This window comes from Zeugodacus cucurbitae, chromosome 6, assembly GCF_028554725.1.
Source record: "Zeugodacus cucurbitae isolate PBARC_wt_2022May chromosome 6, idZeuCucr1.2, whole genome shotgun sequence".
NCBI lineage: Eukaryota > Metazoa > Arthropoda > Insecta > Diptera > Tephritidae > Zeugodacus > Zeugodacus cucurbitae.
In genome coordinates this window covers 3,454,432-3,479,195 of record NC_071671.1, presented here as the reverse complement: position 1 = coordinate 3,479,195, position 24,764 = coordinate 3,454,432, and the positions used below count along the sequence as shown (strand labels likewise).

At 35.8% G+C, this 24,764-nt stretch overlaps 1 protein-coding gene across 2 annotated transcripts in view; it reads left to right on the top strand.

Annotated features, from left to right (window-relative positions):
* The window catches only part of LOC105211179 (7SK snRNA methylphosphate capping enzyme bin3), a 131,571-nt gene that overhangs the window by 62,895 nt on the left and 43,912 nt on the right, over positions 1 to 24,764 (top strand). For both annotated transcript variants that reach the window (XM_054233303.1, XM_011182513.3), the window contains one exon: positions 18,457 to 18,501. The gene's annotated coding sequence lies outside the window, so the exon portion shown is untranslated. The remainder of the gene's footprint in view (positions 1 to 18,456; positions 18,502 to 24,764) is intronic.

The window sequence follows — 24,764 nt, the reverse complement described above, 5'->3', positions numbered from 1 at the left end:
GGCGCAAAGAAAAGTTTGTCAGGCACAGAAATAAGCAATTTTGTGGCAGCACAGAGCACCCACTCGGAGAGAGGGGGGGAAAAAGTTATGAAGTCTCTGGGTGAAGTGCGAAAACAAGTGTGCGGCGGTAGTTTGTGGCTACAGAAAATAGCGTAAAAAATATAATACAACAATTTATCGTGTTTATTGTATTGCTCCATGAAGCGCTTGATTGGTGAAATTTCAGAAATCTGTTACCATGGTATGCCGTAATTAATAAACTTCGTTTAACTGTAGGCCCCCCACCATCGCCTTCTTTACTAATTGCATTAAAGTTATATTCTTGCCTTGCCTCAACAATTTTCATTGCCCTCACTTTCTGCTCACATTACTCGAGCGCCTAAAGCTTAGTTCGTATACTCCTTCTGACTTCTTGCTGGCGGCTTTCAAATGTTGTACTGCAAATTAAGCCTCAGTTTGTGTTTACGCTCCTTACCTCACTCTCCATCGTCTTCCAACAATATTGTGACATTCTCCGTACTTGCTGCCTAATTTGCTTTAGTGTCTACAAATTGCAAGCATCTTAACAGCTTCGTAAGTAATCAGCTTTGTAGGCAGTCTGCTGCTTCGTCCCACCTATGCGGTAGTTGCTGAAAGTGTAGGCTTCAGTTGTACTGAATTTCATATTACCAGTTGACAACTTCCGCAGAAGTGTCTGTCTATAGCCGATAATTGTTACCACTATTACGTTTGTTATTGCTTTTTGTTGCTTGTAAATGTTTTATATTCTTGGTTATTGTTGGGGAGTGTGGGGGTTTGTGGTGTTAATATTGCCTCAGCGGTTTAGGTTCTGTTGTCTTTTACTTATCTTTTTTATTTGTTTTTATGCTTTAAGCGTTTGTTTGGCTTTTCTTCGTGTTTGCTGTCTCACTTCTTAGTTAAATATGTGCTCATAATTGTTTGAGCTTGTCATAAAACATGCAGCTAGCTGTCTCGGCTCTTACATTCTCGAGAATAATCTTCTTTATATATATTATTTTGAATATTGTTCTAAAATAACCCTGTAAAAACTTCGAAATCATTTAAAATATGTGTCTTTGCTATAAAATAGTTATGCGCCAAAATGTAGGCAACGTTTTTTCTTTATTTTTATAGTAAAATTTGTTATTGCGCCAAAATGTAGGCAACGTTTTTTTATTTTTTACAGTAATATTTGTTATGGCGCCAAAATGTAGGCAACATTTTTTAAATTAATTATTTTATAAAGAAATGTGGCAACATTTTATTTTATTTTTATTTATTTTTTTATAATTTTATCAGAAAACTTGTTTTCATCTCTATACATATTCTCTAAATTTCTATATTTATATACTCTATATTGTACGAAATTCTATTTTTGACCTCAACATGCACTTAAGTCATACGAAACTTTATTACGGGCAATAACTACAACTTTCAGCTTCGCCAAACTTACTTGAGAACTTCGTGCTTTGTGCAACTTTTGTGTGCTTGAAGTTAGCCCATACGTGTACATGCACATATCTTGAACTATTTTTGGTGCCTCTAAAACCGCTATGATGGTCTAATCTCTCAACAAATGTGTGTGTGTACGCTCTCAAACCAAAGCGCATTAAACTGAACTTTCAACTTGTTCTTTATCGCTCGACGCCACATGCCGCACGCCACTTACAACCTTTCACTTTCTCAACATGTTCAACTAGCGTCTGTCTGGAGTCCCAAACCCAAACTTATGTACACAAATATGTATGTCATTACAGCCAAGTTACTGTCGGATGTATTTTAATCACCGATTTAGTCGAATTTATTCCCTGCGCGCTCAGCTCTTTACTGCTTCCTTCATCTCTCTTGAGTTGGTCAGATTGCAATTGCGAGCTCTTTCGCAATTTCGTCGTTGTTTCCTATACATATTTGTTGTTGTTTTGTATTATGTTCTGTGCATGTTGTCTCAACCGTCGCTCGCCTTATGACGCCTTTCTCGTACAGTGCGCTGTGACCCAAAGGCGTGTGTTGACATTTGAATGTAGTCGGAAGCCCATTGACATGTTTCTAAGTTATTTGCCGTCTTGTAATTGCCAAGTAAGTTAAGTCAGTGGTTTATTTCTTGCTTGCTCGCCGCTGGAATTGGCCGAGGCAGTGTGACAGTTTGTCAAAGCGTCAGTCAAGAAGTGAGCCAGTTTGAGCCATGTTGGTTATTTAGTTTGTTTGTTGCTTTGGATGCCTCAAAATGTCAGATGATATAGTAAATTAAAATGAAATGAATAAGAGGAATATCGTGTTTAAATGAAAGGTTGTATTCACAAGAGTATTCAGGGCTAAGAAAGATTGCATGATTTCTCTCTAAATATATTTCACTCATAGCTGTTTCTACCATGTGCTAAATCATAGGCTATGAACAAATGAACATATTTCTGATATACAGATGTAAGGCCTCAGAGAGCTTGCTTGAAAGAGGCATTACAGGGTTAATGCTATATATTACTTCCACATTTTGAGGAATACCTTATGATTTCTTCTTTTTCTTGACTGGCGTAGACACCGCTTACGCGGTTATAGCCGAGTCCCCAACAGTGCGCCACTTATCCCTCCTTCTGGCAGTTTGGCGCCAATTGGTTATACCAAGCGAAGCCAGGTCCCTCTCCACCTGGTCCTGCCATCGGAGTGGAGGTCTCCCTCTTCCTCGGCTTCCACCAGCGGGTACTGCATCGAATACTTTCAGAGCTGTAGCACTTTCCTCCATTCGAACAACATGACCTAGCCAGCGTAGGCGCTGTCTTTTTACTCGCTGGACTATGTCTATGTCATCGAATAACACATACAGCTCATCGTTCCATCGTCTGCGGTATTCGCCGTTGCCAATGTTTAAGGGACCATAAATTTTCCGTAAAACCTTTCTCTCGAAAACTCCTAGTGCCGTCTCATCGGATGTTGACATCGTCCACGCTTCTGCACCGCAAAGTAGGACGGGAATGATGAGAGACTTGTAGAGTTTGGCTTTTGTTCGTCGAGAGAGGACTTTACTTTTCAATTGCCTACTCAGTCCATAGTAGCACCTGTTGGCAAGAGTGATTCTGCGTTGGATTACCAGGCTGACATTATTTGTGTTGTTAACGCTGGTTCCCAGATAGATGAAATTATGTACAACTTCAAAGTTATGACTGTCAACAGTGACGTGGGAGCCAAGACGCGAATGCGGTGACTGTTTGTTTGATGACAGGAGATATTTCGTCTTGTCCTCGTTCACCACCAGACCCATACGCTTCGCTTCCTTATCCAGTCTGGAAAAAGCAGAACTAACGGCGCGGGTGTTGTTTCCAATGATATCGATAGCAGCTTTAAAGTCGACAAAGAGATGGTGTGTCGATCCTATTTTCACGGGTCTTATCCAAAATTTGGCGCATGGTGAATATCTGGTCTGTTGTTGATTTTCCAGGTCTAAAGCCACACTGATAAGGTCCAATCAGTTTGTTGACGGTGGGCGTTAGTCTTTCACACAGTACGCTCGACAGATTCATTCATCTATATTAATATTTTCGACTTTAAAATAGTCCCCAAACATCTAAAACTCAATTTTTGAGATAGTCTTTTGTCTCTCCCAGAGGTATCTTAAGGCTTTTTAAGATTCTCTTTATTCTTGGATATAGAAAAAAGACACATGGAGCCATATCTGGCGAATATGGCAAAATGTGGAGGCTGGAACGTCGTTTCAATATTGTTTTTGGCCAAGAATTCATGAAGTGTGAGCTTTTAACAAACCAAAATCGTCGATTCATAAAAAAAATCACAATTGTACTTTTGGACAATTGGAAATTTTAAAATTCCCGTTATTTTTTGAACACATCCAATCTTGCTCCTTCCCTAACGCTTAAAATTCTTAAACACGTTAAATACCCCAGATAAATGTTTATTGTTGAAAAGTTCTCATCACTTTTCACTTGGCGCTCATAATTGCCATACATTAAGTCGGAACAATTCTTTTCAGCTCTTCAGGCTATTAAAGCTATCATCATTGCTGTGCTCGTCTGCAACAACTCACAGTTAAACTCGTAGCAAATCTCCGATTTTCCCCATTAAATGCGCAAATTAGCAAAATTTCAATCCCCCAGCGTGCATTGTAACGAAAAAGTTTTATCGCATTTATACTCGTAGTACTCGTAGTACACCCACATTCGTCGTTGCTAGCATTTAAACTTGAGTCAATTTTAAATCACAAGCGCAAGCCATTATTTGTCTGTTGTACGTTTCTATATAAATATTTATGTGAGTGTGTGTGTTTCCATGTAAATGTGCTGCTGTGTCTTCTGCCTCATTTCATACCCAGCCATAGGTTCTCTGCTTCCTCTTCCCTCTCATATTGTTATTCTAGTTATTTCCACATAAACTCGCTCTCTGTAGTATTATGTCTGTGTGTGTAGGCGTTTATAGCACTCAGGAGCTCAGTCGGTTGTGGCATATGTCACCAGATATTTGTATGAGCGCGCCCGCATTTTGTGAAAACATTTCAACTTTTTTAATTATGTTGCAATTATTTTAATGACTTTCCTACTTTCCTGGCTGGCAGTCTGTGTAACCGTCAGGCAGTCAGTCAGCCATTGAGTCAATCTGTCAGTCACCCAGTCAACCATTTAGACAATCAGTCAGCTAGTCGGTGAGTCTATCAGTCAGTCGGTGAGTCAGTTAGTCTGTTGGGCAATGAATTACTCAGACAGGCAGTCGGTAGTGAGTCGTCTCTCGACAGCGCTGCTTTGTGTTTGTTTTGTGGTTGCTACTAAACTTGCTGTAGTTGGTAGTTGTTGTGTTGTTGTGGCATTTGTTTTTGTTGCCAGCAATTGTCGCTTTCAATTTTGATTTCCATTTCATTTTGAAAAATACCGTATGCAGTAGACTCTCAGTATTTAAATGTAAAAGTTGTTACAATAGCATTTAAATGAGTTTGAAATATCTGTGGTTGCGTATACGCCATGGCGGCCTTATGTAAATATGCGGTTGTGTACGCTGATGCTGCTGTTTTACTAAATATAAATGCAAATGCGAATGAAAGCAATGTTTGCTTTCGTGCACTATGCTTTGGTTAGCATTTATGTTGTTGTTGCTGGGTTTTAAAATACGAGCAGCGTCTGCAGTCTTCTCTGTGAATTTTCGCTTTTGTTTATTTACTGATATGTCGGATTTGTTGTCGTTGTGCTGTCAGTTTGTGCAGTCGTGCAAAAATAAACAAATAAATAATAAAATAGTGTGTAGCAGTGTTATAAATAAATTCATTTCGCTTTGGCGCGAAAATTAATTGAAATATTTTTTAAAATTTTTTTTCCTTCTATTTTATAAACAGTTAAGTCTTCTGCCTTGGCGCGAAGCCAAAGAAAAATATTTCAGCATATTTCTTTACGCGTAGGTTGTGATTGTTTTTTTTTTTTGTATTTTTTATTTGCGCTGTGCAAATGATTCAGATGCCAGCATAGTTTTCTTAATAGTTTAAATATTTGCTTGTTTATTTTGTCTTCGCTGTTATTGCTACCATGCAAGCACTTTATTAAAATAAGTTTTAATGTTTTTTGTTATTTGTTTAAATTCTTATTTAATTTTGGTTTCCTTTTTTTACATCATATACATTTTTTTGTTATTTCTCTTTTTTATTTATTATATTTTATTTTTAATTTTTTTTTTATTTTTTTTAATTGATTTTTTCAATTTTTCATTTTTATTTCTTTTTTCAATTACATTATATTTTAATTTAATTTAATTTAATTTAATTTTATTTTTATTTCATTTAAATTTTTTATTTTATTTTATTTTATTTTACTTTATTTTATTTTATTGTATTTAATGTAATTTAATTAATTTTATTTTAATTTAATATAATTTATTTTATTTTATTTTATTTTACTTTATTTTATTTTATTTCATTTTATTTTTATTTCATTTAAATTTTTTTATTTTATTTTATTGTATTTTATTTTATTTTATTTTATTTATTTTATTTTTATTTTAGTTATTTTATTTTATTTTATTTTACTTTACTTTATTTTATTTTAATTTATTTTCCTTATTTTATTTTATTTCATTTTATTTTCCTTACTTTATTTTATTTCATTTTATTTTTATTTCATTTAATTTTTTTATTTTATTTTTATTTCATTTAAATGTTTTATTTTATTTTATTTTATTTCATTTTATTTTTATTTTATTTTACTTTACTTTATTTTATTTTATTTTATTTTATTTTTATTTTAATTTTATTTTACTTTATTTTATTTTACTTTATTTTATTTTACTTTATTTTATTTTATTTCATTTTATTTTTATTTCATTTAAATTTTTTATTTTATTTTATTTTATTTTACTTTATTTTATTTTATTGTATTTTATTTTATTTTATTTTATTTTATTTTCTTTTATTTATTTTATTTTTATTTTAGTTATTTTATTTTATTTTATTTTACTTTACTTTATTTTATTTTAATTTCATTTAAATTTTTTATTTTATTTTATTTTACTTTATTTTATTTTATTTAATTTTTTTCATTTTTTTCATTTCATTTATTTTAATTTAATTTTTATTTTATTTTAAATATTTTATTTTATTTTCATTTTAATTTTTTTTTTATTTTTTTAATAAGTCATTTATCTTTTTTAATTTTTTATCGTTTGCATGCTAATTTAAACTCCCCCATTTGTCATCGCATCCTTCTCTCAACTAATTGCCATTTACTTCCTCAATAATTCATATCGCGCCAACTGCTGATTTCTCACTCTAAACGATAACAATTTTATAATTCACACGCTAATTTCTTTAATCGATTGCAAGCGAGGTATAAACATTAAAAAGTAATTACGCTAAATATACAGTTGATTAGCCATGAATGAGGACTATAAACGACACGTTGAGTAGGTAAATAAAGCAAACATCAATAAAGAGAATAAAAGCAAAAAGAGAATAATGAAAAGAAAGAAATTAAGTATACGTAACCAATGAACCAAAAATAAAAAAACATTGAAAGTAAGTGGAAGTAGCAAAATAGGTCCTTAGTTACAGCCAATGAATGTTCATGTATGTACACAATTTATAGAGAAAGTAAAAGCCTCTCCACTCAATTCCACCTCCAATTGTTGTCTAATGATAGACTATAGAGCACACACGCCTAACTGTCTGCCTGTATCATCATCTACACGCGTTAGACACGTGTCTTGCTAAGCATTACGTGTACTTGTACACAATAACTCTCCCTCTCTCTGACTTTGTTCATGGATTTAATGAATTATCGGAGAGTTAACGTTACATTATAGTGGGATAGGACAGTGCCCATTCACTGGTTTGTAGTTTAGTTGGTGTAGCCTGGAACAGCTGTAACCAATTTGCGTTTTTAAAGAGCTACAAACAGTTAGCTTAATAAATGACAAATCAGAGGCTTCGGAGTAAGCAATTTGTTTCGTATTCTTATGTCTTTAATATGGATTCTAGTTGTTCACTGTAATTGATTCGAAAGGAATTTGAGAACGATTTGAGGCCGAGGTCTTCCTTGTACTTGACTTCATAGCGGTTTTGAGGGCGGTTTGAGGCCTGTCTTCACAATCATCGACATTATCCAAATGATATTCAACTTGAACGGACAGATCTTAGATTAGGTTTTATTATTTCAAATCAATTCTGACGAATAACATATCATTTACTGACTATTTCTTTAACGACTCATTTGTATTGTCAAATGCTGATCAGCGCCATCTATGAAGTGAAGTATACATTTTGGAGCTTTACTCCATAAAAAATATATATTAAAGAGCTCTCTTTTATCGGTACACGAGATAGAGTTTGCAATTATTTGGTCTTTTTGCTTATATGACATTTCCCACATATACTCAAAAGCAACCCCCCTTGAAAGGGAGCGCAATTCGAAACAAGTGAAACCGCCTAAATGTATGCAATTCAATTACAAGCAACAATTGTGAATTTCTAAAGAACTTCCATACAATTTAACGCTGTGTTTGAGTTGAAGTTCAATGATTTCAGGGGCTAAACTAATAAAATTGTTAGCGCTTGGCTTACACACCCCCCAGCCAAATACCACCAACGAAATATAGAGCAATCGCAGCTGCAGCCCTCATCCTTTTGCACCGATTACCATTCAACCGAGTTTACGCAATTGTCCACGGCAACCGGCGGTAGGAAGTGTCAGCATGTACAGGAATACAAAATGAAAATTTATGGCCGACGACCGAATGGCTTGTTGTTTTAATGTTACCACCGACCGACCGGCTTGTACACGGCCAGCACAGTTACAAATGGGCAACCACAATAAAATAACCGAAATATGAAAAGAAAAGCATAACAACAACAAGAACAACAAATCACATGCTGGCAGCATTTGAAACACGAAATGTGCGTGCAGCAAATGTCTGCAATCCCCAATTGCATATTGCGAGATGGCGGCTCAAAAATTGCCAAAGTGGCCGTCGTGGCTGACACAGGCACAGTTACAGTTGTGGGTAATGGAAAATGAATATAAAGCGTTTACATGTGCATGTGCGTGTTTACTGAGTTTTAATTTAAACGCACATGTGCCGCACTGAAAAATGCTCCGAAAAGCAGGGATTAGGGTGGTTCGAAAGGTGAGAAAATAATTTTTAAAATATTATCTGAATTCTTAGTCGTGGAACCGAACCGTTGTAGTCGAATATATCACATTTGAATACATTGCGGTCTCGCTTATAGGTAATTAGTGAGTGTCGCATTAAGGTTAAAGCTCTTTTTCGCTCTGAAGTTTGAAAAAATTATATTTCAGAAGTCGTAATATCCAATATCGATATCATTAAGTCCGAGCAGTACTGTTTAAATATAAATCAGGTGCAGTCGTGCTGAAAGAAACGGATATTCGAGATTCAAGAACAGGCAGTGACGTCGAGGAATCTATTCTGTCGAGGTCTTTTTTTTTGTTTGTAATTAAGTTCAAAACTTCGTTTAATTTGGCCGCGAAGTGCTTCATACCAAAATTAATCGATATATTAGAGATATTGAGCACTTTTTATAGCTCTACGTCCTATTTATGGTCGTCATAATCGTCTTGTCGGATAACCGAAATTTTTTGGCCAGAATGGGAAAATACGGACTTGGAAAATATGTGGTTCAAGTGAATAAACATGAACCTTATGGACAATGTTCCGTTAAAATCCAGAACTTGTAATTTGTTTACGAAAAGAAGACTATTGAGTATATTCTGGCCGAACACTATTTCAACATGTCGCAAATTCAATTCAAAATCGAATTTCGAAAGTCGAAAAAAGTTATCGATATCGTTTCGCATTCAATTTAAGGGGTTAGGGGTAGTCAGAGGCACGAAAAAATTAGATTTTTCAGTATTTTTTTTTGCTATTGAATCATGTTATTTTACAAAAGTAATAATATGGCATTATTATACAGTGTTTTGACTTAAAGTCACGAAAATTTGAAAAAAAAATTATAATTTCCAAAGTTATAGCTGTCTGTGTTGACCCTGTTTCAAAAAAAAGGTCCATTCGGTGACAATCATAAGTCCTTGGAGATTCATCTAAAATCAATCGGATAAAAAAAAAATTCTTTTATAAATAGATAATGCTGGGCTTGAACCAAACTTTTTTTTTTCAAAATTAACAAAATGGCGGCCTCAGGAAATTTTTTCTAGATTTTCGGGAAAAAATCAACAGTTAATTGATCTAAAAAAATCAAAATTTTTGAAAAAGAAATCTTTGGTCCAGGCCTGAGTTGAGTTTATTATGCATTAAAATCTAAAAAGCGGTTTTCGAGTTACAGTTGTCACCAGTTCAAAAAAACATAGTTTTTTTCATTTAAATTTAAAGTTTCACTCGTTCGCTCGTTGTTTTTTGGGAATAACTCTAAAATCAATTATCGGATAAACTTCAAATTTTCCGAGTATATTTTTAAGATATTACACTTAACGAAAATGCAAAAAAAAAAAATTATTTTTTTAATCTTGACTACCCCTAACCCCTTAAGTAAGCGAATCTGATCTTAAACCATCAATGGTGGCATTTTGAGACCTTTTGGAACTTAACTTAACAATTTTTCGGTCCCAAAAATTTATAAAATAAAATTATTATATTTTAGAACCACCCTAATCTGCATACGAACTGTAGTGTATGCTTCTACCGAAATTGTTGGCTTGTACGCAACTGTATTTATGTGCTGCCTGTGTGTGTGGCAGTACTACGTATGGTAGCAATAAATTAATTGAAAATCTATTTATGCACACACACATGCATTGCGCAATTTTGCATTTTAAATTACGATTTTCATTCGATATTTGTATGGCTGTAATATATTCATATTTATCTCGAGAGCAGGGGAGCTGCGTGCATGCAGGGGTTATATGAGCAGCAAATATTTCACTCTATCTAATTCGAGCCAATAATTTCGGCATTAATTGCTTGTATGCCTCTGTCACGTACTGCCGCAATTTAACGTCCATTTATTGCGTACAAAAGTGTATGCATGTGTTTGTTGTTGTTGTTGGTGTTTTTTTGGATGCTGCATTCTACATTTCGCAATTGCAGCCGTAAATACCGCAAAATTGAGATTATGTTGACATTTGTATGTCATAATAAACCACAAACTGTTGGTGGAAGCATGTTTTCAACTCAACATTTCACTGTTTTTATTGTTGTTGTTGTTGTTTTTGCGTAAATTTTCTGCCATGCATTAATGCATGACTCTGCAAACACACACCCACAGAGTGATATTTTCAATTTTCACAGAACGCATAACAAGTGAATGCGCTTTTGTAATTTAATATGCATTGAATGAGTTTTCGAAATATCTAGTTACAGTCAAATAGTTTTTAATTGAGTTTTAGTTGCACACGTTATTTGTTTTTTTTTCTGTTTTTGTTTGCTTTTAGTTTCAAATTTAAAATAAAATTTGTAATTTCCTCTATTTCTATTTATTAACTTTTCTGGCTGCTCCCGCACTTTCACAGCTTCAGTATACATACATACATACAAACAAGTCTCCACCTTTGTATATTTTTGCTTACAAATTCGTGTTTATCTATTTTTATGGCTGTTGGTATTAAATAAACGCTTACCGTTATCATAGCAACGCGGGCACTAAATTAATTAATATGGTTAGCTTTTATTACACCCGAGCTGTGCGGCAGACAGCACTTTGCCACATTTGCTGTACATTATCGGGGTCGTTTGGTGTAATTATAATAGAAGTTCCAACACAAACTCTCCTCCATACAATAAAATTATGTACGATAGTAGGGGGGCGTAACGAGGCATAGTGGCAATCTGTGAATTGGAAAGAAATTTAAGCGATACAGAAGGAGCTAAGCAACACTTTGCCCTCATACTTAATGCCAATGTTCAATGTTAGTAGGGAAATGATGAAGGGTTTTTGTAAATAGTAGATGGAAGGATTTTCAGTTTTTATCAGAGATCACTGGGATTTCAGAGATCACTACCACAATGCTAGAATACACAAGGTTCCACAACGTTTTTGTTTAGGTCTAAAAGATAAATACACACTAAAACTCTTCTTTGGGTATTCAAATTACAAGTTCTCAATTTCGCTTTGGGTTTTGACAGAACACTGTCCAAAACTTTCATTTATTTCTTAGTTCTGCCGTTTTCATGATTGTTACTAAGTATATTGACTTCAGTCGAATAACTTTTATGTAAACGATGAAACATAGTAGTCTTAGACGCGTTCAATCGCGGGGGAGCCTCTTGATTTGGCTTCATTTTTTTGACCGTAGATAATTCGATGTCAAAATTTTTTCCCCAGGTTAGATCAGATTACGATTATAACCCTACAAAAATTCTTCATTCCTGTGAAGGTACATTCGATGCCATTATTTATGTATGGAACTCGATTTCTTTTGCATGGCCACCAAGAGTAAGAAGTCCAGATGCTGAACCCAATTTTCGTGAGAAAACACGTTCACCAAACTTGGTTTTGAAGAAATCGATTGTGACATTCGCTGTGTGATTTGTGGCGCCGTCCAGTTGGAACCACATTTTGTCCAACTCCATATCTTTCATTTCGGGCCAAAAATATTTGGTTATCATTGAGCGGTCAGACCTTACGATTAAAGTTGAGGCCACTGACTTCGACTTTCAGAAATATGTTGCATATGCAAAGGGGTAATGTAACAACCGGAAGTGAGATGCGGCGGGACCGGAAGTCGACGCCGACCGGAAACCGGAAACGAAAGTATACGGTCCCTCATTTCCAGTTCCGGCAAGAACCGAACGTGGGAACCGTGAATAGTTTACCGTGAACCGGAAATGAACTTTAACAGTTCGTTCATTGCCTGTTTCGCCGTGGACAGGAAGGATATACTGAAATATTTTGCGAGAACCGGAAGTGTAAAACCACCAACCGGAAATGAATATTTACGATCCTATGTTTTCGGTTCCGATTAGAAGTTTCCGGAAGTGGAAAGTCGGAACCGGAAATGAACTTTCGCTATCCTCCTTTTCAGGTTTAGTCGTGGGGCGGAATAATATTACCGGAACCGGAAATGAGAAACCACCGACTGGAAACCGAAAATGAAAATTTAAGGTCAGAACAGGAACCAGTTTGAATGGAATCGGAAGAGGTGACCCAGAGTCACATCCTGTTGGATTGGTAGAAGGATTGACTTAAGATTCGCTTCAACTTTACTGCTTTAAGGGTACTTCTGATAATCATACTATTTTCGAGGCAGTTTTAATTGATGGGAAATCTATTTAATTTCTTAGTAAACCGGGTATAATTTGATTTCTCTCAACTCATTTGTTCATTATACATTTTCCGTAAATTCTGAAGTTGCTCAGCTTTCCATTAGGCTGAGATTGAGACTGTGTAGTGCAGCTCAAATCAATAATCGATGGAAAAGGAACAAAAAAGAAGGAATACATTAGTTAAGGGTCGTGTTTTTACAGAAATCTCTGATTCAAGGCTAGTCCTACAGCGCCATAAGCGAGAGATTCCGTAATAAGAGTAACTTTGATTTTTCTCAAAAGTTCCTCAGAATGAAAGCGCGGGACCATTGGAAAGAAATATTGAAGCATAGGATAATAATATGATTAGAAGAAGATGTAGATAGAAAAATTGATGGAAAAATAGTAGAGCTATAGTATGGATTCTTTGTAAAGGTCTTGAGAAAGATAATAAATACAGATTTAGAAATATTGATGCCAATATGGAATAAAAAATGGATACAGAATAGAAAAATATAAGAATAGGATTGTGAAAACACAAATAAGAACTCAGCAAAGAATGTGGGAATTGCTACCAAGACGGATTTGGAACATAGTAAGTCCAAATAACCTTATTTTATCATACCTTATATAATATACTTTAGTTCCTTTTCCTATATATTATATTTATAGAAACGGTTACAAAAACAACAATGTCTCAGGTATTTAATTTCTAATTATAATGCTTTTCTGAGCTGTGCTAACATTGTAATTATCTTCTATTGACCTTTAAACTTTCACATTGCACGGTATCAATGCAGTGAGTATATTTGCCACACATAAGCGCCTCATGGATTAAGCCAACTAAAAACTGTAACTTGCAACAATAACCATTAACTAAGTAAATTTTCAACAAACTAACTAACTGTATGCGCCACTTTTCAAATTAATGTTGTCTAATTAAAATTATAAATTGCCACAGCGTTTGTTTTAGTTATGAATTATTGGACATATGTATGTATGTATGTCACACACACTTATTACTGAGTTTGCATGTTGTTGTTGCTCTTGTTGTTGTGTTTGGCGCATAATTAAAGCTCTAATAGCATTATAGGCAATATCAATATGTAAGTATGTGGGATTATATGTGTCCATATCGTATGTGCAGCCATCAACCACATGCTGCACCACAACCTTTCAACCTCAACACAACGTTAGAGCTAATACCGACATGTCACAACATGTGGCCAGCATGCATGCATTGGCACATTGGCACACTGGCGGCGAGTGTGTTTAACAAAACTCGACGACCACTGAAATATGAGTGGTCGACGGAAATTGCGCCCCACCTCCGCGCTGGGTTATTTGTGTGGAGAGTGGGGGGCTAGAATAACAACTGGGTCGGGCAGTCAGCCAGACGCCGCATGGCCTACACAAACTCGCAGTCATTACAAAAGTGTTTGTGTTTATGTGTGAGTGGTAAGCTGTACGGTTATGAGCAGCGTGGGTGCCATATCCTTTTTCAATTGACGCACATACATTAATATAATACACATATGTGTTCGCTATGTATGTTTAACGTTGCTTTTGCGTGGGCTTATAAGTCGCTTTGTTATGTGTGTGTGTGTGTGTGTATGTGCGCTGGCGTTTAAGTCGCCTAAATGTATGCTTCAAAGTGTTTTGTGCCTAAATAGGCGACATTTACGCCCCCACTTGTGGCAATGAAATCATATTTGTGCCACATTCGTGCACATTTCTCGAGTTCAGTGTCATTCGTGTTGTGTGCTTAAAGATACTAAATTCGCCTATTGAGTGGCTGAGCTGTAGCTTAGTAATTTCTACAAATTTTACGACGCTGGCGGCTGTTGTACGGAGAATTGAAGCGTGTATCGATATTTTATGGCAAAAGTTTTAGGAAAGCTAAGAAGCAATAAATCTGATGGTGTCTACATATATGTATGTACAAGTGGTGTGTTCAAAAAATAACGGGAATTTTAAAATTTCACGGGTTTCTTTGTTGATTTTGCGTGAATTCTTGGCCGAACACAATATTGTAACGATGCTCCAGTCGCTATATTCGCCAGATATTGCTCAGTGTGTGATTTTTCCTATTTTTTAAAGTAAAAATAACCTTTAAGCTTTACAAGCATACTAGAAATAGTCGAAAGAGCCAAAGGCTTTCCCAAACTTCGAGTTTAAGCAGTGTTTCGAACTCCTGGCATAAGTAAATAATATCGAATGAGGACTATTTTGAAGGCGACAACAGTAATGTAGACGGAATGAATATATTTTTTTTTCGAAAAAAAAACGAATGTTCCCGTTATTTTTTGAACACACCTTGATTTTTGAGAATTTGGAATTTTATCACATAATTTAATATTTTCTATCATAATTTCGATGTTAAAGCTTGCTATAACTGATACCGATTTTTAATTTCCTTTTTCAAACTTTGAGTTTGAGCAGAGTTTCGACGATTGTAGGAAGCGCGGGCATAAGTGCATAATATCAAATGAGGACTATTTAAAGATGACAATATTAAAGTTGATGAAAGATTTTTTTTTTTTCAAAAACCGAAAATTCCCGTTATTTTTTGAACATTTCTCGATTTTTTGAGAATTTCAATTTTATCACAAAATTTAATATTTTGTATCATAATATCGATGTTAAAGTTTGCTATAACTGATACCGATTTTTAATTTCCTTTTTCATTTACTTGATTTTTCCCCCATTGGCTATCAAAAACACTCCATAAACCGCCACTTCTGCCCTGTCTTGCCACCACTCGCCCAACAATAATTTATTGGTCATGTCTTTGCATACATTTTCTTGAATCTTAACACTCGCCAACAAAATGTGGCACTTGCGCCCATGCATAAGTATGCATAAACATGCACACAAATAAATATACTTGCCACTATATATAACTGTAATAATATACCCGCGCGCGCTTATATCGCGTGTTGTTGTGCGAAAAGTGTAAAAGTTATGTCGTGACCTTGCTGCCATAGAAAATGAGGGCGCAACATGTGCATGTCGACACCAAGCAAGCACCGGCAAACCTACATACACTTACGTTCATTGCCACCTCCAGCATTTTTACCGTTTGTTGCTACACAAACTAACTACACAAAACAAAACAAAAACTCGTACTTAAATTAACTGCAACACAATCAACTTACTTGCCTGCTGCAACGAGCGACACCTATGCGCTGCACCCAACACTGTGTCTGCCTTCAAAGGCTGTCCATTGCTCGTTGTTGTTGCTGTAGTCTTGCAATCGCCACATAGTTGCTTGTTGTTGCGAGCACTTTTGAGTGCTTAGCAAAGTATTAAAAGCAATAAAAAGGTTGGCGTGGCAAATTGTGGCAGGCATCTGCTGCGCACATTCGCACACCCATAAACTGGTGCTTGGTCGGTGGTCGGGTGGTCGGGCTTGTGGAAAAGCAGCGATATGCACAAAGTATGCAATTTTCCGCGCTTCAAGTTTTTCCACATGTTTTTGCATTTATTTTCAGTCTACAGCGGTGAGTCTAACTAAAGTTCGTTAAGTTAGTTTGGTGTTAAGGTTGTAAACTTCAGTTTATACGCTTAGTTTTATGGTTGTTAGGTGAGAGTTTTCAACTTGAGGAAAACAATATAATATCTAAGAGGGTTCTAGAAAAATCAGAAACTTTGAATCAATAGAGGACGAAATCGAATTTTTAGAAACTATATCGGTTACAAAGAGCCATAGATCGATTTTCAAACTCCTAGTTGACAAAACCGAAGATAACTGGATTTATGTATTCTTTAAATTAGTATCGATAAGGCTACCCTTTCATCTGACAGGTTAACCTCTCTCATACAAAGTTCTACTTCACACGATTCGAAACATCTGAGCTATAAGTTCTATAAACTCACAGTTCAAAACTTACATTTGTAGAGTCTGACAAACTTTTTAAAGATTTTCTACAGCTTTACCTACTGCTGTCAGCTAAAAGCATCATCGACAATGCCTATATGATGATCTAGACAGAAACTTAGTTCAATATGTAAAGCGGTAGATCAGTAGTACACCAAATTCAGACATCGCGGCATAAAGGCAGCTCCTTTTCGTGCTGTCGAAAGCAGCTTTAAAGTCGACAAAGAGATGGTGAGTGTCGTTCCTATTTTCACGGGTCTTCTCCAAAATTTGGCGCACGGTGAATATCTGGTCTGTTGTTGATTTTCCAGGTCTAAAGCCACACTGATAAGGTCCAATCAGTTTGTTGACGGTGGGCTTTAGTCTTTCACACAGTAGGCTCGACAGAACCTTATACGCGATGTTGAGGAGGCTTATCCCACGGTAATTGGGGCAAATTGTGGGATCTCCCTTTTCGTGTGTTGGGCAGAGTACACTGAGATTCCAATCATCAGGCATGCTTTCTTCCGACCATACTCTGCAAAGAAGCTGATGCATGCACCCTATCAGCTCTTCGCCGCCGTATTTGAATAGCTTGGCCGGTAATCCATCGGCCCCCGCCGCCTTATTGTTCTTCAAGCGGGTAATTGCTATTCGAATTTCTTCACGGTCGGCCAATGGAACATCTGTTCCATCGTCGTCGATTGGGGAATCGAGTTCGCCATCTCCTGGTGTTGTACTCTCACTGCCATTCAGCAGGTCGGAGAAGCGTTCCCTCCATAAACTCAGTATACTCTGGTCATCAATAACTAGATCACCTCTGGGGGTCCTACAGGAGTGTGCTCCGGTCTTGAAACCTTCAGTTAGTCGCCGGATCTTTTCGTAAAATTTTCGAGCATTACCCCTGTCGGCCAGCTTGTCAAGCACTTCAGATTCACGCATTTCGGCTTCTTTCGGCTTTCCCGCTCGTGTTGCGGTCGATCGCAACATTGCGAGGTTGGCAGTCTGTTTTCTCTCCACTGCGAGACGACAATCCTCATCATACCAGCTGTTTTTTGACTTTTCCGAAAGCCAATGGTTTCGGTTGCAGCTGTACGTAAGGAGTTTGATATGCCATCCCACCGTTCCCTTATACCGAGATGCTAATGAGTGCTCTCAGAGTGCAGGAGTGCAAGTCGAGTAGAAAATCGTTCGGCTGTCGGTTGTAATTGCAGCTTCTCTCGATATCGATACCTTCCTTGTGTTTGTTGACGTATGCGCTCTTCTACACAGAGGCGGGTGCGTAGGATGAGTACTCCTCCTTAAATACGTGAGGGCACTCCATCTGGTATCGCAAAGCACCAAAACTGGTCTATGTGTGGCTTTCTGACCCACCAGACTAACCTGACCTAACTATTCTATACACTCTACTTCTTGGCACAGAACTTTCGTGAAACTTTGAGCATAATTTCTACTGCCTTGTCCAATTTTTCAAAAATAGGCGTACCCTTTGCTTTATGAGACCGGAAATGCTTAAGTAACAGTTTATTTTTGTTTACGTAGTCCACGTCAATGCTTTGTTTAGTGAAAACTTTTATCAAAATGGTTATTCTTAGCTTTCTTTTGTGAGTAAGTACATATATATAATATACTATATGGATATAAATAATTGCAAATAAGTTCTCTGAACTTTTTCTCTGCGTAAAATTTAATTTTTTAGCTCAAACTGCTATCGTGCTAACAGCTATAATTAAGTTTACAATGTAGTAAGTGGGTTACCACGAGTTTCGCTTGAGCGAACCCGGCAGTGAGTCTCTGTGTAGATTTAATGTTTGCACCATTTAATTGCTCTTTTCTAATAAGATTATTTTTGTATGTTTTGAAATTATATACAAGAAATTATAATTTAATTTCTTTTCTTTCAGCGCATTCTTGAATCGAACATTTCAGGCTTTTAGACTTCTAATGATGTAAGTACAACTTTTGCAGATTTTTAGTAATTGAGTTTATATTATATACATATTATAGGATATTAATATCGTTATTGACTAGTTATTAGTTGTTTTAAATCGATCAACACGTATATTTTAAAATTATATTGACATCAGCACCACCTATTGGTTCAGTCAAATAACACAAACGCGAAAGTATTTTTTTAATTTCTTTTTTTTGCAATACTCTCTTCAACAATTCTAAATAATTTAAATATATTTCAAGTATTTTTTCTTGCAAAATATGCATGCAAAAAACCAGCAGCGCATATAAAAATCTAGGCGACCTCTATTGATCAGGGTCAATTAAGCAAATTAGACGGCGCAATGACAGCGGTGCAAATAATTACTGTTCGACAGTGTTACTAGCTTAGAGTCGCAACTGCGAAATAAAAATTTAAATAGTCAATTAAGTGAAATTGGCTTTATTGCATTTTAAATAAAAGGCTAGTAAACAAACAAAAAAAAAAAAAAAGAAGTCAATAAATGGAAAGTGAAAAATGCCGTAATTGAATTTCCATACTAGGAATGTGAAGCAAAACGTATAAAATCAAGCTTAGCGTGCGCGCAAAGGGTTGACTGACTGATTGACGAGCTGTTAAATTGAAATTTTTTGGCTGAATAAAATGAAACCCTGTAAAATGTGGTGGCAAAAATTGCCGAAATTCTAACAACGAACGCGGCACAACGACTGAATGAAAGGTAAGCCCTGCAGTCGAGCAGAAAAATAAGCAAATACAATTAAGTTTCCCTTGGTACGATACATATAACAAACTGCGCAACCCGAGACCGAGACCATAGCTAACATCCAGTGAACGTCGCTGACATTTTTGCAAATTTTTACTGTATATTTTTTATGTTTTAGAAAGGGTGCAGTTAGCAAGAAAATCCTGAAAAAAGTACTCCTACCATTTTCCGGCATTTTGTTGGGTGCTACAAAAACAAGATAGCGTCGGTAAGGTCGGCGTATAATAACGGTGTTGGCTAACTTAAAAAAAATATCAACGGCGGGCTTGCAAGTGAAAGCACCGTTACCATTGCCCTTTAACGTGGCTCGAATACGTCGCTTGCAACCGAGACACTGCGAACGCGACAGGTAAATTGAAAACGTGATGTTGCCATTAATTTCTGCACATCGCTGAGTAATGCAAAAATAAACGACAAATGTTGCATGAAAAACTTAAATTGTGACGCAATTGAGAATTGCTGTAAAATTTGCGGGATTTGATAAATTATTGATTGCTGAGCGACGTAAAAGCTCATCCAGTGCATTGAACTATCTTCCTAAGCTTATCTAGAGTGGAAGTTATAACCTTTGGTAACGTAGTATGAGGAGAAGCTCTTGAAAGTCTCCCTGGTAAGCTTTGTGACTGTCTGAAAAGCTTTTATTTTTAGCGACTTGTAAAATCTCAGGTCGAATATTTAAGCTTCTTAAATTTTTTCCGTTGAAAAGCTTCTGAAAGTCTCGCCGAAGAGCTTTGTGCTTATCTGAGGAGCTTTTAATTTGTGTGACTCGACAAATCTTAGATCCAATAACTGTGCTTCTAAAACTTGTCCCTGTGAGGAGCATCTGAAGATCACCCCGAAGAGCTTTGTGTCTATCCGAGAAGCTCTTATTTTACGTGACTCGTGAAATGGTAGATCCAATAACTGAGCTTTCAAAAGTTTTCCCTATGAAAAGTATCTAAAGGACACCCCGAAGAGCTTTGTGACTGTCTGAGAAGCTTTTATTATACGTGAGTCGTAAAATCGTAGACCACATAACTGAACTTCTAAAAGTTTCCCCAAAGAAAGGTATCTGAAAATCTCTCGGAGAGCTTTGTGATTATCTGAGAAGCTTTTATTATACATCACTCGTCAAACCTTAGATCGAATATATGAGCTTCTAAAAGTTGTCCCCAGTGATAAGCTTGTGAAAGTCTTCCCGGAAAGCATTGTGCTTTTTACATAACCTGACAATCTCAGAACTTTCATCTTGTGCAAACTTTGGTATATTTTGCTCTAAGCTTTTACACAACTAATTGATATGATAGTAACACATGTTCTTGACAAAGCGCTCGTTAATATTAAAGCTTTGATATGATTGGATACAGTTTTAATTCTCGGTAATATTTACTTCTCGGAAACAACCGCAATTCGCACGACTGGCTAATGAAGCTTTCCTGGTATGCAGTGCATTCTGAGCAACTCTGCAGGGATTCCTCGTATAATTATTGTGAGTGTGCAGAAGAGAGAATCTGTTCGAGGAAATTAATGCAACCAAGCGCAAAGTTAGAAGAAATACCAACTCAGTTCTAAGCAAAATTTAAGTGAATCCAAAAAAAAAAACAAATTAAGAAAAAAGCTCGGTAGCAAAGAGCAACTGGAAATGCATAGAACTAAATTGTGTCAATAGCAAACAAAAAGAAACAAAAGCAAAGGCTAAAACAAATAATGACAGTAGCAACACCACCATCAACAACAACAACGACGCACCGCTTTGTTGATTGCTTGCTGACAACGTTGACGCCAGTTAGCTGCCGCCGCCGCTACTGCTGCTGCCGCTGGCGTTTTTCATGCTTCCCTGCAGCCGGGCACGGTGCATGCTTTCCGGCGAGTGTGTACACACGCGCCTCGTACTGTTTTTGCCGCTGCGCATGCTTTATTTGTTTACAAAAAGAGATGCGTCAACAGCCGCCATCAACAGCCATTTGTTTGCCTTTACGTGTTGGCGCGGCTGTTTTGGCTTGACTGTGTCGCGTAGCGAAAAAATTAAACGCGAAAAATATAAATACGCGCGCTCACTTTTTTGCCACCGAAACAGCAGCGTCAAACGTGCAAAATGCAGGCGAGAAAAACATATTTATTTATACCGAAACAAAAAGCGCTTTGCAAACAGCGCTTTCATGGCATAAAAAAATTAAAAAATAAATATCGAAGTGAAGGCAAAAAATTGCGCTTTGCAAATGTGTGCAGGCTTTTGAAAAATTCATGGAAAATTGAGTTGCTATAAGTGGCGCAGGATTTCCATGTTTTTTCGAGTCGCCTTTGCAAAGCTTCGACATTTCAATGCAAATAGCGTCGACGCGCATTATTGATGTCCATATTATGAAGTGCTATGCAAATCAAAGCGCCAAAAATTCATATACTTCAAAGTGCTATATCCTTTTGAATCAAGCACGAGCATTGCTATGATTGTCGTTGACATGAAAGCTAAGCTAATATTTCCTTATGCGAGGGAAAAGTGCAAAGTGGCGTATAGTTCTGATTGGACACAAGTGTGGCGCTCAAAAGCTGGATATGATTGTAATCATAGAGATATGCTGAAAATTAAATACTCAATGCGAGCGCTTATAACTTAATACGAATAAGTGTATGTGGTAGAGCTTTGCTGGAGCTTTGACAAATAATTTGAATTGGTAGGAGTTTTTCAATTGCTTCGATATTTAGTCGTATTTTTATATACAACTTTACGGTTTAATATTAATATTTGAGAATTTAAGCAAATGAGCTTTAAGCTTTTTGATGAGCTTTTGGTTTTTAAAACGCCACATAGTGCTCTGTTTTACCTCTAAATTACTGTTTTTAATCTATTTAATTGTTAAAAAGAAAAATACAAAATATAAATAAGTTGTGTGGGAGAGCTTTACTGAAGCTTTGACAAATGATTTCAGTAGGATTTTTTTTTAATATCTTTGGGTATAATAATTATTTGAGAATTTCAGCAAATGAGCTTTAAGCTTTTTGATGAGCTTTTGGTTTTTAGAACGCCACATAGTGCTCTCTTTTACCTATAAATTACTAATTTTAATCTAACAAATTAATAAAAAACAAAATACAAAATATGAATACGCGTACTTGGTAGAGCTTTGCTGGAACTTTGACGATTAATTTGACTTTTTTAGTTGTTTTGTTCTGTAGTAGTATTTTCTCGTATATTTTTGGGTTTGTTATAAATATTTAAAAATTTCAGCAAATGAGCTTTAAGCTTTTTGATGAACTTTTGGTTTTTAAAACGCCACATAGTGTTATTTTTTAACTATAAATTACTGTGTCCAATATAACAAAATGCTTAATATGAATACACTTTTTCAGAGCTTTCCTATAGTTTTGACGATTAATTTTAATTGGTATGACTTTTCAGTTGTTTTGATCTTTAGTAGTATTTTCTCATATATTTTTGGATTTATTATAAATATTTAAGAAATTCAGCAAAGGAGCTTTAAGCTTTTTGATGAGCTTTTGGTTTTTGATGTGCCTTAAGTTCGCGTTTTTAGCTAAAAATTTCTGTTTTTAATACGAATAATTGTTAAAAAGGAAAATACTGAAAATATACGCGCTTATAACTAAATTTGAATAAGCCTTTGTGGTAGAGCTTTGACAAATAATTAGAATTAGGAGTTTTTCAATTACTATTTTTGATTTAATATAAATATTTGATACATTTATTTAATTTTAGCAAACGAGCTTTAAGCTTTCCGATGAGCTTTAAGCTTTCGGATGAGCTTTAAGCTTTTCGATGAACTTTAAGTTTTCATAACTTCACAAAGTTCTCGTTTTTAGGTAGCAAATAGTGGCGTTAATTCTGCTAAATGCTGCAAATTTTTCTTAAAATATTTTAGTGAAAAAATTACTTAAAAATGTTTCAAAAAATAATTATAAAACCCCCTTTTCCACTATTTATTTTAATTCTATATCTGAATTTTATCTAATATTCTATCGAACTAGTTTTTTGGTATTCAACGACCTAATCAGCTCAATATGTATATATTTTGCCAACTACAGCACCTCCTAGCCAAATCTAACCTCACTTTTGCGATATGCAAGAAGACACACTCAGCTGCCTTCAAGTCTTACAAATAATATGCCAATACTAGCAAGACGAAGTAAAGCAGAGAATGAATGAAACAAAAATTGCTGTTCGGTCGCCCTTTAATTTGCATATAAATGTGCCACACGAGGGCGTATACTTGACATTAATAGACTATGCGCTTAAAAGTATGCTATGGAAATGTATAGTGCTGTTGTTTTGTGTAATACAAGTGTGTGTGTGTGTGTGCGTCTGAGAACAAAAGGACCCTGGCACAATTCGTATTTACTTGTAATTGCGCCAACACGAAAACCACACTTGCACAAGTGAAAGCCACGAACAAATTGCAGAAAAACAACAACAACAACAATATTTACATACAAATGCATAGTAATGTGCGCTAGCAACAACAACGCGTCAATTTGATTAAGAATCGCTGCCATGCCATGCCATAACTGCACCGCAAAAGCCTCACTAGTAAATAGCAAACACTTACTTGATTTCCGCACACACACACACACACACTCTCTCCCTCTCTCTGACTCGTTGCATATTAAAGTAGAGCGCGCAAAAATATTCATTGGCTTGAAAAATGGTTTCAATAACGCGTTGGCTTAATTTGTTGGCTGCCATCGAAACAAAAGATTTGCTAAAAATACAAAACAACTACAATAACAAAAGCAAAAAATAAAAATAAAGCTTTTAGCAAGCGAGCAGCTGCAAATACTCGTGTAGAACCACCGAAAGTTTTGCGCTCGCTCAGGTTTTCACATTTTCACATAGTATTTACAACAATGTTTTGTTTTTGCACTTTGTGCTATTCTTTATAGCAACTTGTGTAAGCCTACCTTGACGCTGGCTGGCACTACTTTTCAGCCATTTGCTGTTTATTCGCTTTTTTGCCTTTTTCACTTTCGCAGTGAAAACACCTGCCTTTGTGCGGCTAGAACCATTCGGTTTCACTGTGTCCTTTTTGCTTACTTGTTTACATTATTTTCTATTTTCTGTTTTTTTTTCTCTTTTTTTGCAAAACGCCCTTTCGGCACTCCGTCACTCGGCTGTGTCGGCACCTTCGCGCACTTGCCGCTTGCAAAATTTGTGTGTGTGTGTGTGTGTGTGCGTGCGAATATCCTTGTGGCGCTGAGTGCATGTTTGTTGGCGATAAAAGCAAACAACTTTTCGCTTTCCACTTTCCATTAAGCTAAATTTCTGCTTTTACATGCAAACATTGTTTTAGTTTGTGATATGTGTATTTGGTTTGTTTTTGTTGTTGTTGGCTATTTAGTTGTTTTGTGTTAGTTTTCTACATTTTTTTTATATTTTTACATATATTTTCTTATATAATTCTCGTTCCTTTTTCCATTTTTTTCTTCTTCTTTCTATATTTTTTGTTCCATTTTGTCCGAGCTCTTACTTTCGCCCATTTCTAAACATGCAACAACAGTTCTATATT